Source organism: Camellia sinensis, chromosome 12, assembly GCF_055761805.1.
Source record: "Camellia sinensis isolate YWXY chromosome 12, ASM5576180v1, whole genome shotgun sequence".
NCBI lineage: Eukaryota > Viridiplantae > Streptophyta > Magnoliopsida > Ericales > Theaceae > Camellia > Camellia sinensis.
Genome location: NC_138972.1, coordinates 50,965,798 through 50,980,478, shown reverse-complemented (window position 1 = coordinate 50,980,478; position 14,681 = coordinate 50,965,798).

Genomic DNA, 14,681 nt, shown 5'->3' with positions numbered 1-14,681 from the left:
CCACTTGAGGGTGGCAAATCCGCGCTTTAGCCTACTTGCGAGTAGCATTTTCAAACCACTTTAAAAAACAAACATGAGTTGTTTTATTCCAATCCACGTGATTGAGTCTATACTTGTATGTTGTGCGCATCACATAGTAAGATTAGCTAATAAACCAAAAAAAGGAACACATGTGTTTTCAAAATAACGTATCATGTTAGTAGAGGCCGATCTTTGATCAGGCGAGCGAGGGTGCTCATTTTAGGACCTTCCACTCTCGTACCCAAGTTCCCAAGCCGAGATAACTTTGGTGATGACGAACACGTGGCCTTAGGCACAAGTCAGGGTTTCCTAAATTTCCCAAAAACAAAACATTCAGGTGACGACTCTAAAATCTGGCAAAGTGGTCCATGTTTGGCACTTCTTGATTAAAATTGATTTTCCAAAACGAGTTGCCGGATTTGGACTCTTTGGTGATTTATCAGTCTTACATTGCACTTTGTGAGATTAGATTCAGAACCATGATAGGAGTCCGAACTGTAGTAGCTAGAACTACAATTCGTGCCCTCGCGCGTGGAGTGAGTTCGGGCGGTCGACAGTTTCTGGCGACTCTGCTGGGGATTTAGAGAACTTGACTTGAACTCATGATATGTTGTTTTGTTTACACTTATGTGTTTCTTTGCATTGCATTTGCATTGGTGCGCCTAGGACACCGTGTTTGCCATCTGCTATTCCTAAACGGTTTACCGGAGGCTGCATGCCATAAGGCTGACCGGTTATGAGCTCTGCCACGATGGGAACACAAACCTCGGTTTTCACCGAGGCACCCTTTTCGACCATTCGACCTAGTGCATATCGGAAGCCATAGTGACCATTCCAAACTAGGACATGTTGCTTACCCGAATGTAGGTTGTTTGAAGCCGCTGTGTGCATAGTTAAACCCTAGCTCCAGACAAAATAGGACAGGGAAACCCTACCCCACCATAGGGGTGTTTTGGCTTTCATTTGCTTGCTATGTGCTGTTAGAGTGTGTCTCTACAGGGATGTATGTATCAGTTGCAAGTTTGAGTATCGGCCTGAGGGTATTAGTTTACAGGCAGAATTTTGGGTAGAATTTGGTAAAGAGCACAATCATTCAGTTGCGATCATATCCGTTCTAGTGAAATCAGGCTCAGATGCTGTCTGTTTTTCTCTTTTGCAAGGTAGTCTTGGAACCATAGCTTCAGAAGGCTCCGATATCCCCTGGGTTCACTGGACTTGTATCGATAGACTTTGTAAGGTTAGAATTGGTTCAGAAACAACCTGTGTTTACCTCACCCATATCGGTTACAAGACAAAAAAGTTTCAGGCATAATTAACCAATGCAGTTTCTACAGCAGTCATCCCTCAGTTCACCCGGGTTTAGTCTGGTTTGGGAGCAGTTGTCTGTATTCAGCTCAGCACGAGATCAATCACCCATTCCCATGGCTCAGTATCCTCCAGCCAGTGTGGAAGAACAAATACGGTACCTGCAACAAACAATCGAGGCACTGCAGCAGGACGCAGTCCGTCAGGCTGAAGTCACGGCTTGTCAAGTCAAAGTGATAACCCAGCTACAACAACAACAGGCATAGCCAGCTGCGGCTTCTCCATCTCATGCACCTCCCACAGGTAACCTGACACCCGGAGCCACTGCCCATACTACTAATGTCCAAAAGACTCAGGGCAATCCGGCGGAGCCAACCCCAACACAGGCTTCTAAAGCTCATGATTATCAAACCGAAGCTCCCTTTGAATTTGAGGTTGACCCAACTGCACTTAAGATCAATAAACTGGAGAAGTTATTCAAACAAGCACAAGAAGTGAACTCCATCCCGAATTTAGAGGACGGGTATACTGAATCTGCAGTTACCTTATCGGAACAGTTTAAAATGCCGCATATCGACCGCTTCCACGGCTCTGGAGACCCAATGGTGCATCTCCACTTGTTTTCTGATATCCTGAGGCCAATGGGTTTGACCCCAGCCCAGAAGTTGTCTCTCTTCGGCTGAACCATGTTTGGGATAGCCGCAATCTGGTATGCAAAATTGGAGGACTCTGTGAAACGGAACTGGAAAGAGCTAGTTGAGGCCTTTATTGCTCAATACTTCTACAACATACAGATCGAGGTCACAACTCGTGATCTCGAAGTCACCCTCCAAGAGCCAAATGAGGGTTTCTCAGAGTTCGTGATGAGATGGAGAGCAAAGGCCTCAATGATGACTACAAGGCCTTCCGACAAAGATCAGATCAGAATGATTGTTCGAAATCTGCATGGCGAGTTGCTGCAAAAAATGGTCGTTCTACCTCTGTTTACCTTTCCAGCCCTTCATGAAATGGGGGTTCAAATCGAGGATGCCATCAGACAAAGGATCTTTGCGGAAGATAATGAGCCTTTGAAGAAGAATGTTGCTCGCAGTTCCAATGCTACTACTGATGGTAGCACAACTGTGAAATGCTCAGAAGTAGACTCTATCACCACTTCCCTCAATGGCCAAAAACCAACCACTTCAACTCGGCCTCAAGCCCGAAAATTCCATCCTCTTTACATTAGTCTCTCTTAAGCTTTGAAAATGCTGCGAGAAGAAGGGCACCTAGAACTCCTAGAACCCCAACCCCTTCCAAATCCTCTTCCACCAAGATATGACCCAGCTAAATACTGTGTCTATCATCAACAACACGGTCATGATACGAACCGTTGCATCCGCTTTCATCATAAGATTCAGGATCTTATTGACGAAGAGACCATAGCTCCACCGAAAGAACCTCGGGCCACCACTGACCCGTCACCTCTGCATCTCAACCTCATCCATATACTGCCGTCCACCTACGACCCCAGTATATACATCACCCCAGCCCATTTACCCAAGCCTGAGGTGTTCGTTCCAGTCAGCATGGACTTATGCATGATGAGTGCACCTGAACCCCAATTATCTCAAACCCGTGAACCCACTACTTCTGAGCTGATGAGAATGATTAAAGATCTTCAGAGAACTGTGGCAGATCTGGCCTCTGGGATATTGGCTCCATCATCGACCACATTACATGCTAGAAGTTTCACGCCAAAAGGCTGCCCAATCTTGGGACGGGTTGCATTGGAAGAAGGCCAATCCCTTGGCAAAGTGAAGGCGAGTGGTAAGAACAAGGTAGGGGTAGGCATTGGTCCCCATAAACACCTTCAGTAGGCCGTTGAGGCTTTGAAAGCCGAGGGACTGAACAAACAGCAAGTGATTACAGTTGTCGCAAAGACTGTGGATGATACTTTCGCCACTCAAGTTGGGGGTAGTTTGAATCAAGGGGCAAGCCGGGAGGAGGGTCGTCGTACCTGAAACATTCCTTTCAGCTCTAATCCTGCACTCGGAAGAGATCAACAAACCCAGTCAGGGCCTACCAATCCCTTTGCTGGCGCATCCAGTAAAACTTCACAAACCTCGAAGTACCCACCCCGAGGCCAGAGGGCCTTCAATCCCCTCTGCATGACTTTATCCAAAGCTTTCCAAACCCTTATAGGACAAGGGCATCTAAAGCCCCTGGAGCCGCGGCCATCACCGAATAAACTTCCTCTCTCCCATAACCCGGCTAAGTACTGTGCCTTTCATCAACAAGTCGGCCATGACACTGACATGTGTTTTCGTCTTTACCATGAAATACAAGATCTAATTGATAAAGAGGCCATCGTTGCACCAAGTCCTGCAAAGTCTATCGGCACCGAGTCAGTGAACTTGGGGGATAATGTGATTATATGATCGAGGGATGGACCACCTGTTGATGGTGCTCGATTTACTCCAGATATGGTGGATGGCACGCATTGTTTTGAGCATTTGCAAATGCTGTTTATTGAACTTTGTGACATAAGTATTGGGTTAGTTTTGTTGTTTTGAGTCAGTCAAGTCTGTCTTGTTATATCGAGTCGGTCTTGTTGTATTAGAGTCGGGTAATTTTGGGGGTGTTACCTCGGACATCACTTGCTTGTTTTGTGCTGGTCTTTTACACCCTTTCTTTTGAGTCTGTTTTTGCCAAGAAGCCAGTTGTGCCAGAGGATCTAAATGAAACAGCAGTGATTTTTGCACTTTTGAGTTTGTTTCTGCCTTAAAGCTAGTTGTGCCAGAAAATTTGAATGAAATAACAGTGCTTTTCACCTGCTTTTCTATGCCTTGAAATCATTGTATTGACCTAAGTTTTTCAAAACTTTTTGAACACAGTGATGAAAACAAAGAAGGAGGAATTCCTCGGAATTTGTAAAAATTTGATCAATTGAGAGAAAGAGAGGCGTGCTAAGCCCTTAATGAATGAGATCATGTTTGTTAATGTGAGTACTAAGAAGGATCCTGGCTTGATCCATATTGGTTCTACATTTTCTTCGACGCAAGCAATTAGTCGCTTTCTTAAAAGATTTCAAAAAATGTTTTGCGTGGTCTTCCGAAGACATGTGTGGAATCGCTCTTGAGATTATGCAGCATAGGATCACTCTCAGCCTCAAGACTCGACCCATTTTTCTTTCAAACCTTGAACTTGGATTCAGAATGTTCAATGGTCAACCATCAAAGGAGGCCCGCCAGGCCAGATTCGAAGTAGCCCTCGAATTAGGGGCAAGAAGGTCAGATATGATCAAAAGAAAGCTTGCAAAGCTAGATGAGAAGCAGCCTTTGAACTAGAGGCAAAAAAATGTCAGATGTGCTCGAAGAGTCAAAAATTGGGACATTTCTCAAGCTAACAAAGATTGGCAAGAATGCCAAATCCCATAATGGAGAAAAGAAGAAAGTTTTGTTGAAGGACAATCGAGTTCCTATCCACAACACTAGGGCAATTCAGACCCGGTTGGATGGACTCTTACATCATCAGCGAACAGCAGCCATTCTCTTGGATACAGGTGGCTTCGAGATCTCAAATCGATCAACATGAACAAAGTTACACTTTCACCCTTGAGAGGCTTGCTGGGCCAAAAACCCGGAAGGGCGACCCAGGCAAAAGTTAGAGCAAATAAAAAAGAAAAGAAAAGATGAAAAGAAAAAGAAAAAGAAAAGATGAAAAGATGAAAAGAGAAAAAAGAAGAAAATGAAAAATGAAAAAGAAAGATGAAAAGAAATGAAAACACAACAGAGCTCTCAAGGTTAAAAACCCTGAAAGGGTGGCCTTGGCAAAAGTTAGAGCGCAAAAGGAGAGGTTAAATACCCGAGTGTACCTTAACTCCGGAACTACGTCAGGCTTGATTCTTATCTTTGGGATACGTAGGCAACTTCATTCTGAAGTCTAGCCATAAACACTTCCGAATTGACTGTGTCCGTGTAATGGTTCTGATCATCTTTGTCTTCTCTGTATCCGAGAGTTCGGTTGTGATCGTCACTTTAAGGACTGATTACAGTGCGCTGTGGTGCCATTCAAACAAGGGGCAACTTTCCGTTGCCTCGCGGTGCCATTTAGACAAGGGGCAATTTTCCTTTGTTTTGGATCTGAGATTGTGCATCTCGAGAGTAAATTCTGCGTTGTTTAAGCAGTATCCATTTGCAAAAACAGTTTTGAGAATTTTTAATGAGTTGACTAATTTTCTCAAAAATTATTCCATTTTTCCAAAACTTGACCATTTCTTGGATCCAAAAAAGGGAAAATTTTTCAGTACTCATAACTTGACTTGCATGATTTCAAATCAGAAAATTGAACAAGCATGTTAATCTAAATCTCATATTGATTAAAATTGTCTTAGTAGAAAGCTCAAAAAAAAACAAAAAACGGTCAAAATGATGAACTAGGGGCGCAGTTGAGTCAGGTTTTCTGTCTGTTCCCCCCATTGTCACCATATTTGCCAGAAAGGGCACCACAATTGCCAGGAAGGGCACCATGCTTGCCAGAAAGGGCACTGCACTTGCCAGAAAAGGGTACAACTGAAGCTAACAGCAAATGGTCTAAAACTCTCTCATCTTCTGAGCAGCGAGGTATCAAGCCAAGTGCGAAGCACAAACTGAAATGGATCAAGATATTTCACTCCCTCATCTGGACAGGTCTAATCACATCCGAACTGGCCAAGGGCATCATCAATCGATGTCAACTGCAGATCTGCTGCACATCCAACCGCATCACAACCCCCTCTGTGGAAAAGCTCACTGTTATGAGCGGAAGAAAGAGAATCTAGTAGAATGCTAGGGGCAAAAGCCCACGACTTCCTGTTTATCCATCAACCACCCAGGGGAGGGATAAAAAATGAGAGATTGAAGAATAGAGAGATGTGCACTGAGAGAAAAAGTGAGAAAATGGGTTTTTCAGAGAAATAGAGATTGAGTGCCAGAGTGATATGAGAATCACAAATAAGAAAGGGTGGGAAACAATACCTGAAAAAATAGGGTCCTCACGAACTAAGAGGTCTCTTGCCATTGGAACACATCTGAGTGTTGTGTGTGTGTCCTTGTTTGTCTCGATTCTTGTTTTGAGTCGTTTCGAGTGTCTATGTTTGTGTTTAGGTTATTTTGCCTTTGTTTTCCTTTGTTGAGTTATGGTGCGCTGTGTTCAGTCGTAGGCTCAATACCCAGTTGAAAACTTATTCTCACTCTCAATTTCAAAAAAAAAAATCGTTTTGTGCTCAAAGTGCTGTGTCGTTCTCCATATTTGTGTAAAATAGGATTTGTTCTTTCATAAAACTGCAAGGTCCAACCCAGGTCATGTGAGAACAGTAAAACCAGGACCTATCTGAAGCTATATAGGTTCCAGACTTCAAAGCAAAAGAAAAGAGGGAAAATGTCAGGCATCTGAGTTTGTTTCAACTTCAATAAGTTCCGAGATTGCATTCCGTGTGTACCTCTTCAGGTCTTGCCAATGCTCCGAAGTATGAGTGTACCTCTACCTCAAGCTCAAGACTAAGCCTACTTCAAGCCAGAATGGCGATCAGAAGTGCTCTCCCTGAGTATCATTCTCTGCCAGGGGCATCTTGGCTGTGTTTGCAATGAGTTCCTAAGAGACCAACTGCGACGGTGGAAACTAGAGTTCGAATGGCTGATGCCTAGAACACAAAGGTTTGGAATTTCCGATACTAAAGTCTGGTTTAAATACCCGGGGGTGTATCCTCGGCTTGAAATCTGTATGGCAGCCCTATAGATTGAGATAGCATGTGTATGCGCCTCAATTCTGGATACTGAACCAACCTAGTCTGTCACCCTGTTGGAGAATAGGGAAAGTTGTGAATATGGTCAAGAAGAAAAGTGCCATCCAAAGTGTTCTATGTGGAGAATCCTTGTCAGCATTTCAGGACCTTTGAACTGTGAGTTGAAGGTAAGAGTTTGAAGAACACAAGGGGAGATTCCCGTCAGAGTAGAGCGGTTCATCCCCGCTCACCCTATGAGGTGCTTTTTAAAGCACCGCTTTGTTTGTTTCTTGCATTCCCTAAACATCATACACTACAGTGCTTGTAACATGTTGTAACATGTATCGTATCATCGCACTTATTGCATTTATTTGTATCTTGTGTTATTTTGTATCATTTATCCTTTCACGCTGTGCAGCGTTTAGGATCATTGTCCTCCGGGGCTATCTCAGGTTGCATGGAACGCGATCTTGATTGTTTGTTTTTGAACCTCTTCTCATGAGTTCAGCGTGGTTAGAGTGTTCTTTTCCTCACACGATTTCAGCGTGTTTGGAATTTATCTCAGGTTGTGTGGAATGCGCTCCTGATTGCTTTGTTTTAGACCTCTTCTCACGATTTTGGCGTAGTTAGAGTGTTCTTTTCCTCACACAGTTTCGCCTGTTTGGAATTTATCTCAGGACGCGTGAAGCGTGGCCCTGGGCGTGTTTTATCTCGGGACGCGTAAAGCGCGAGCACTAGCAATTTTTGGACCTCTTCTCACGATTTCATCATGGTTAAAGTGTTCTTTTCCTCACACGATTTCAGCGTGTTTGGAATTCATCTCAGGTTGCGTGGAACGCGCTCCTGATTGTTTGTTTTCGAACCTCTTCTCACGGGTTCAGCATGGTTAGAGTGTTCTTTTCCTCGCACGATTTCAGCGTGTTTGGAATTTATCTCAAGTTGCGGCATGCGCGCACCTGGGCGGTTGTTTTCGGACCTCTTCTCACGATTTCAGCGTGGTTAGAGTGTTCTTTTCCTCACACGATTTCAGCGTGTTTGGAATTCATCTCAGGTTGCGTCATGCGCTCACCTAGGCGGTTGTTTTTGGACCTCTTCTCACGATTTCAGCGTAGTTAGAGTATTCTTTTCCTCACACGATTTCAGTGTGTTTGGAATTCATCTCAGGTTGCGTCATGCGCCCACCTGGGCAGTTGTCTTTGGACCTCTTCTCATGATTTCAGCGTGGTTAGAGTGTTCCTTTCCTCACACGATTTCAGCGTGTTTGGAATTTATCTTAGGTTACGTTGAGCGCGCCCCTGGGCGGTTGTTTTTGAGCCTTTTCTCACGATTTCAGCGTGGTTAGAGTGTTCTTTTCCTCACACGATTTCAGCGTGTTTGGAATTCATCTCAAGTTGCGTGGAACGCACCTGAGTGGTTGTTTTTGGACCTCATTTCATGATTTCGGCGTGGTTTAAGTGTCCCATTCCTCACACGATTTCAGCGTGTTTGGGATTTGTTCTTCTTCCTCTCACAATTCCAGCGTGGTTGGAGTATGTCACCCCTTTTTGCATCTACTGCACTATTTGTTACGTCCATTACATCATACCATGTTATCGCTTGCATCCTTTCCATGTTAAGCTTAGTCTGGCATGTGCTCATACATTTCCTTCGTTGAAGCATGGTTTTGTGTTAATGTGTACACGCCTATTCCACTAAGAGAATTGTGGTCTGAGGGTATCGGCACCTTTTCTATGTTAGACGTGGTATGTTTTGTGTTCATGCCTTTTCTAGGTAGAAATGTGGTTTGGTCGCGCGCCTTATTCACTGTATCCATTGCATCTGTGGCATTGTTTCGTTGCATTCAGCATATAGGATCATGATCTTTCTTCACCAGATCATTCTTCACTTATATCATCCCACCCAATTACTTGTATCTTGTGGTCTTTCTGCGAAACACATAGTTCTGCCTGTGCGCACACCTATCCCACTAAAGAGAATTGTGGTTTGAGGGTTCCGGCACCTTTTCTATGTTAAACGTAGGTTGATTCTACATCTCCATCCCTTTATGATATTTGTGTGGTTTTGCACTGCTTGTGGTTTGATTATCTCAATTACATTGCATATCATTTGCATCGTTTCATTACATTGTATGTCATTTACATTGTTTTGTTATATTGAGTATCATTTTGCATCATGCCCCTGAACTATGCTGGTTTGATTCCTTGCAAAAGGATACGTAGGCAGCTTGCGGGCGTAACCATTTATTTATCTGTATTTTGTTTGTTTGTCCAAGTCTTCGGCCTTGTCAAAAATGGGTCGTCTCTGGGCTTTGACATTCACTCACGTCATTTCATGACTTTCGAGTTCTGTCAAAGAGGGGCAACTGTAGACACCCAATTTTTGACCGACCTTAAGACTTGGGCGCTACTGATTGCTTACTTAGTGATGCAGGCTATGCTATGCAAAGGTTCGATTTCTTTGGCGAGGAGAGAGTCAAATCCCATCTTCATACCCCTTTTGGACTAAAACGATCTTAATCAAAATATTTTAGACCTTAAAACCCTCTCTTTCAAAATACTTTTGAAATAAAGTTCCTACGATGTTTCGACGCTCACATTTTGTTAAATGTTGCGTTTTTTGGTAAACCGAGCAAGGACAAAGTGGAAATGAATGAAAGAGAGATGAAATCTTTGAAAAATCTTTCAAACATCTTGTTTAGAGATTTGGAATTGAGGAAAATAAGAGAAGAGGGAAGAAACCCAGTTGGGGAAGGAGTTGGGCATGAACCGTTAAGAGAGAGCCGGGCAGCCCTCGGTAAATCAGGCCTATCCATTTGCACACTTGGATTTAAGCTATGAGGCCACCACCGTTGGAAAAAAGACTTCTGGGGCTTCATTTTTCACTCGAGAATCGCCTCAAGCCGAGGCCAGGTAAGGGAGATATCGTTGGTTGAATTAGGACATCAATCCGATTGGACCGAAACTGAGCAGTCGTCACTAAAAGAGGGATATCTCTTAACACAGTTGGAATTTTGATGTAACGCTGCCACCATTGGAAATCTTACTTCCGGGGCCTCAATTTGCACACAAGAATGACCCAAAAAGGCATCCAGATGAAGGAGTTAGGCTTGCTTCAAGTTGCGGACCAGGACTGATTTTTGCTGCAGACCACTAAGGGAGTGTGCCGACCACAAATGGAGCACGCCGACAACATGCCGACCAGAAATGATCCTTGTCGACCAGAAAAAGTGGTTGGGCGACCACTTATGCCCAGAAAGCCCAGAATCTGCAGATATTTCCTCTCCAGCTGTTATACACTGCACCAAATATTTCCAATTCAGATATTTTCGACCCAAAGCTCTTGAATTGCTATATATGGAAGATATATCTCATATTTTTCAACTTGGGAGCCCCTCTCTCTCTCTAGAATTCTCTCTTTCTTGCCCTCTTGTGCATGCAAGTGGGGAATCACTTCTAGTTTGCATACAAGCCCTTAGCTTTTGCAAATCAATCCTTGACCAAATACCTCCACCTTTGGGCTGAGATAACTTTGGACCTTCTTCGAGCTCTAGAAGAGGATTTTAGCTTGGTTTAAGCGTGTTTTGTTGCTCTAAAGTGTGCTTGGCTTCAAGAGGTATAACTCTCTTCCTTTTAGCTTATTTTGCATGCTTGCTTCACCATCATTTTTCCATTGTTTTGGGCTATTTTGGGGCTGGTTGTGAACTGTTAGAAACTCCGTTTTTTAGGCATAAAAATGGTGGTTTCAGCCTTGTTTGGCTAGGGGGTGTTTCCTCTCTTTTGCTCCTTGGCTTGTACGGCCTTTTGAGCTAACCTCCAAGCTTTTCAAATAACTTCTTTTTGGCCTTAAAACCACTGAATTCTAGAAGAATTTCAATGGTATAAAACTTGTTTTGAGAGCCAAAATGGGTGGGGGTGGTCCCCCCCTCCTCTTCTATTGTTTGCATGTGTTGATGGCCCATCAAAGAGCATGTGTTTCTACTTCTTAGTGCTTGCTTTGTTTAGGTTCATTTTTGTGACTTTTTACACCTTCCATAACTCTGTTTTTGGCTTGTTTGATCATTGGTTGCATGCTTCATGAACTTGTAGTGTAAATCCTCTTTGCTAGCCTTGCATGCCTAATGAGTTAGCTTGTCATTCTAGCATGTGTTGGCTTAGTCTCAACCCATTTTTGGTATTGTTTTGGCATGATCTAACTCTGTTTTGAGTGGTCTTCATCACTCAAGCTTTGCTTTGTATACTTGTAGTGCAATTGTGCTAAATTGCCTAACATGTGCTATTGTTTTGGCCTCTAAATCTAGCCATTCTTAGATTATTTCAAGCATGTTTTAGAACTCCATTTGGGCTGTTTTAGGACTGTTTTGGGCTGCCTTGGTCATATGACTCATGTTTTGTATAGCTATAGTGCAAATGCCTTGACTAGTCTTGAGTTTTGAGGTCCCTACCATGCTATACTTGTGATGTTTGCCTGCCTTGGAATCATTTGGCAAGGAATTTCAGAGCTTATATCTTTGCCATACTCCCATGTTTATCACTCTTTAATTGTGTTTAAGAGTTGTGCCCTTATGCCTTGTTTGTGAGCTAATACGGGAGCATATTTTTCTTGCCATCTATGCTGCAAGTCTAGCATGTTTTTGCTACCATTTTGACCTGCCTTAGGTCTTTTTTGAGTGCATAAGGTCATTTGAGCATTGATTAGCATGGTTATAGTGTAAAGCCCTTGACTAGCTTTGTATTTCAAGTCTCTTGGCATGCTTTATTTGAGCTATTTGCATGATATGACATCATTTGGCATAGTATTTCAGAGCATATACTTCCACCATACACTCATATATATCACTCTTTCAATGCGTTTGAAGGTTGAGCTTTGTGCCTTGATTGCGAGCCATGAGTTGAGCATGCTTTTCTTGCTTATTGTGTTTGAGTTTCCGCACATTTTGGCCATTGTTTGGGCATGCATGAGGTCTGTCCATAGTTGGTTTAAGTCCATTGAGCATTGTATTGCATGCCTCTTGTATGATGCTCTTTACTTGCTTTGATGCTTTAACATGCCATGCATGCATTGTTTATATGGTGGAACTTTGTGCATGGCACATTAGCATTGATATATAGGCATGTTGTGTGTGTTGCATTGTGTTTGGATTGGACGTTGATCCAAACACAAGGAATGTGGCACGTTTCATACTTGAAGTAATGAAACGCGCCTCATTTCTTTGTCGCCGACCCTCTTGATCAAGCATGATAGAGGTTAAGGCCCTTATGTGTTATTTGCGCATTCATTGACATTGAATTGTGCAAACTTGGCTTCTCTGCCATCGTGCATTGCGATGCTCGGTTGGTGGCCCAAGAGTCGAGTACTGCACTCCCTTGAGCTTAAGAAATGATAGGGAAGGTGGTTGTGCACACATACCTTGCAAATACACTGTTGTGCCTCTTCTTGTTCTCTGTGGCAGTAAATTGGAGCTTGGCAATATTTTCTGGTCTGCAGCATGTGTAAGTGGTCTATATGTGGTCTACACCACCTTTTGCTGGTCGGCAGCCTTCCTAGAGGTTCCCATGTTGGAGTAGAAGCTATCTGGAGGTTTGTGCATTGTTCCCAAATCAAATGCAAACAGAGGCAAGTTAGGGCATAGCAATGGATTTCCAAGCGACGCGACCAAGCATGCATGCACCCCTCGCCCCGAGGACCTCTTTTGCTGCTTTACTTAGCTGGCTAATGCTTCGGTTTTGTACTTAATTAGTTAATGAGCTTAACTAATCAAGTTGTGTTGTAATAACTAATTAGTTAATTAGGATTAGTTAATTAGTTATGATTTATAATAATTAGTTTAATTAGCTTAGATTAGTTAGTTAACTTATTATTATTTGGACCCTTCGTCGAGAGAGCGCACTGTTGTAATAAGCGTGCATGTGTGTGATGCATGTCTTCCAACCCCATTTCTTTCTCCCTTTTACTTATCAGCTTTCGATGGTTAGTTTAAGGCACGTTTCAATTAGCATACTTATGTTTGCATGCGTGCATCCATTCATCTGTCTTGCACACACCGGGCTCGGCGCATCATTCAAACTGCATTGTATTTCAATACCTATTTGAATACATGTATCAAGTGTTGCATTCATATACCATTCTAGATAGCCGAGCCTACTTAGTTGCATTTTGCATGTGTTGCATTAGGCATTGTTGACATAGCTAGGATCATGCATTGATTACTAACTAGCTTCTGTTTTGGCTTGAAGTACACTGTGAGTGTTTATGCTTTAGCATCCTTGCATGTGTGTAAGTGACTACCATGATAGCATGTTGCCATGAGGCTATGTGCTTATGTGTTTAAATGCATGAATGCCTGTGGATGAAGGTTTGATTGCCTGAATTGGAACAACTCGATGATTGTGAGTTTTAAGCCCACTTGAAGTGGCAAAATCATGTTTTTTTAAGCCCACTTGAGGGTGACAAATCTGCGCTTTAACCTACTTGGTAGTAGCATTTTCAAACCACTTTAAAAAACAAACATGAGTTGTTTTGTTCCAATCCGTGTGATTGAGTCTATACTTGTATGCTGTGCTCGTCACATAGTAAGGTTAGCTAATAAACCCGAAAAAAAACACATGTGTTTTCAAAATAACGTATCATGTTAGTAGAGGCCAATCTTTGATCGGGCAAGCGAGGGTGCTCATTTCAGGACCTTTCCCTCTCGTACTCAAGTTCCCAAGCCGAGACAACTTTGGTGATGACGAACACATGGCCTTAGACACGAGTCAGGGTTTCCTAAATTTCCCAAAAACAAAACATTTAGGTGGCGACTCTGAAATCTGGCAAAGCAGTCCATGTTTGGCACTTCTTGATTAAAATCGATTTTCCAAAACGATTTGTCGGATTTGGACTCTTTGGTGATTTATCAGTCTTACATTGTACTTTGTGAGATTAGATTCAGAACCGTGATAGAAGTCCGAACTATAGTAGCTAAAACTACAATTTGCGCCCTCGCGCGCGGAGCGAGTTCATGCAGTCTACACTAATCTGCTAACCCGCCATTCGATTTGTAATTTTACTCTCAAACTGCCCAGACCGCACCGTGCACACCCCTAAATACAAGTACACAAAGATACGTGATGACTAAAATTTCTTAGCTCATCCTTAGTAATTGGCTCATTACTCATTATTTAAAAAGACAATTTGCTTGTTTTTGGTTTTCTAAAAATATTTTTTAAAAATTTTACTTTCTTATTTTTCATATTTTTTTATTTTTACTAAATTTTTTTAATATTTTAAACAATTTTTTTAATTTTTAGACACACCTAACATAAATACACATAAAAGTATAATTTTTGTAAAAAAAATCTTTTAAAAAATTACTAAATACCAAAAGTACAAAAAAAAAAAAAGAGAATTCAGTATATTTTTCATATTTTTATGTATTTATTAATTTTTAAAAATATTTTTTCACAATTTTTTTATTTTTTAAATACATTTAAATAAGATCCATCTAAAAAAGAAAAAAAATTAAAATTTTAAAAATATTTATTAAAAATAAAAAAATAAAAAACATAATTTTTAAAAAATTTAATCTAATTCAAAAAATTCAAATCAAACACACGATTGATTGGAGATTTTTCCAATA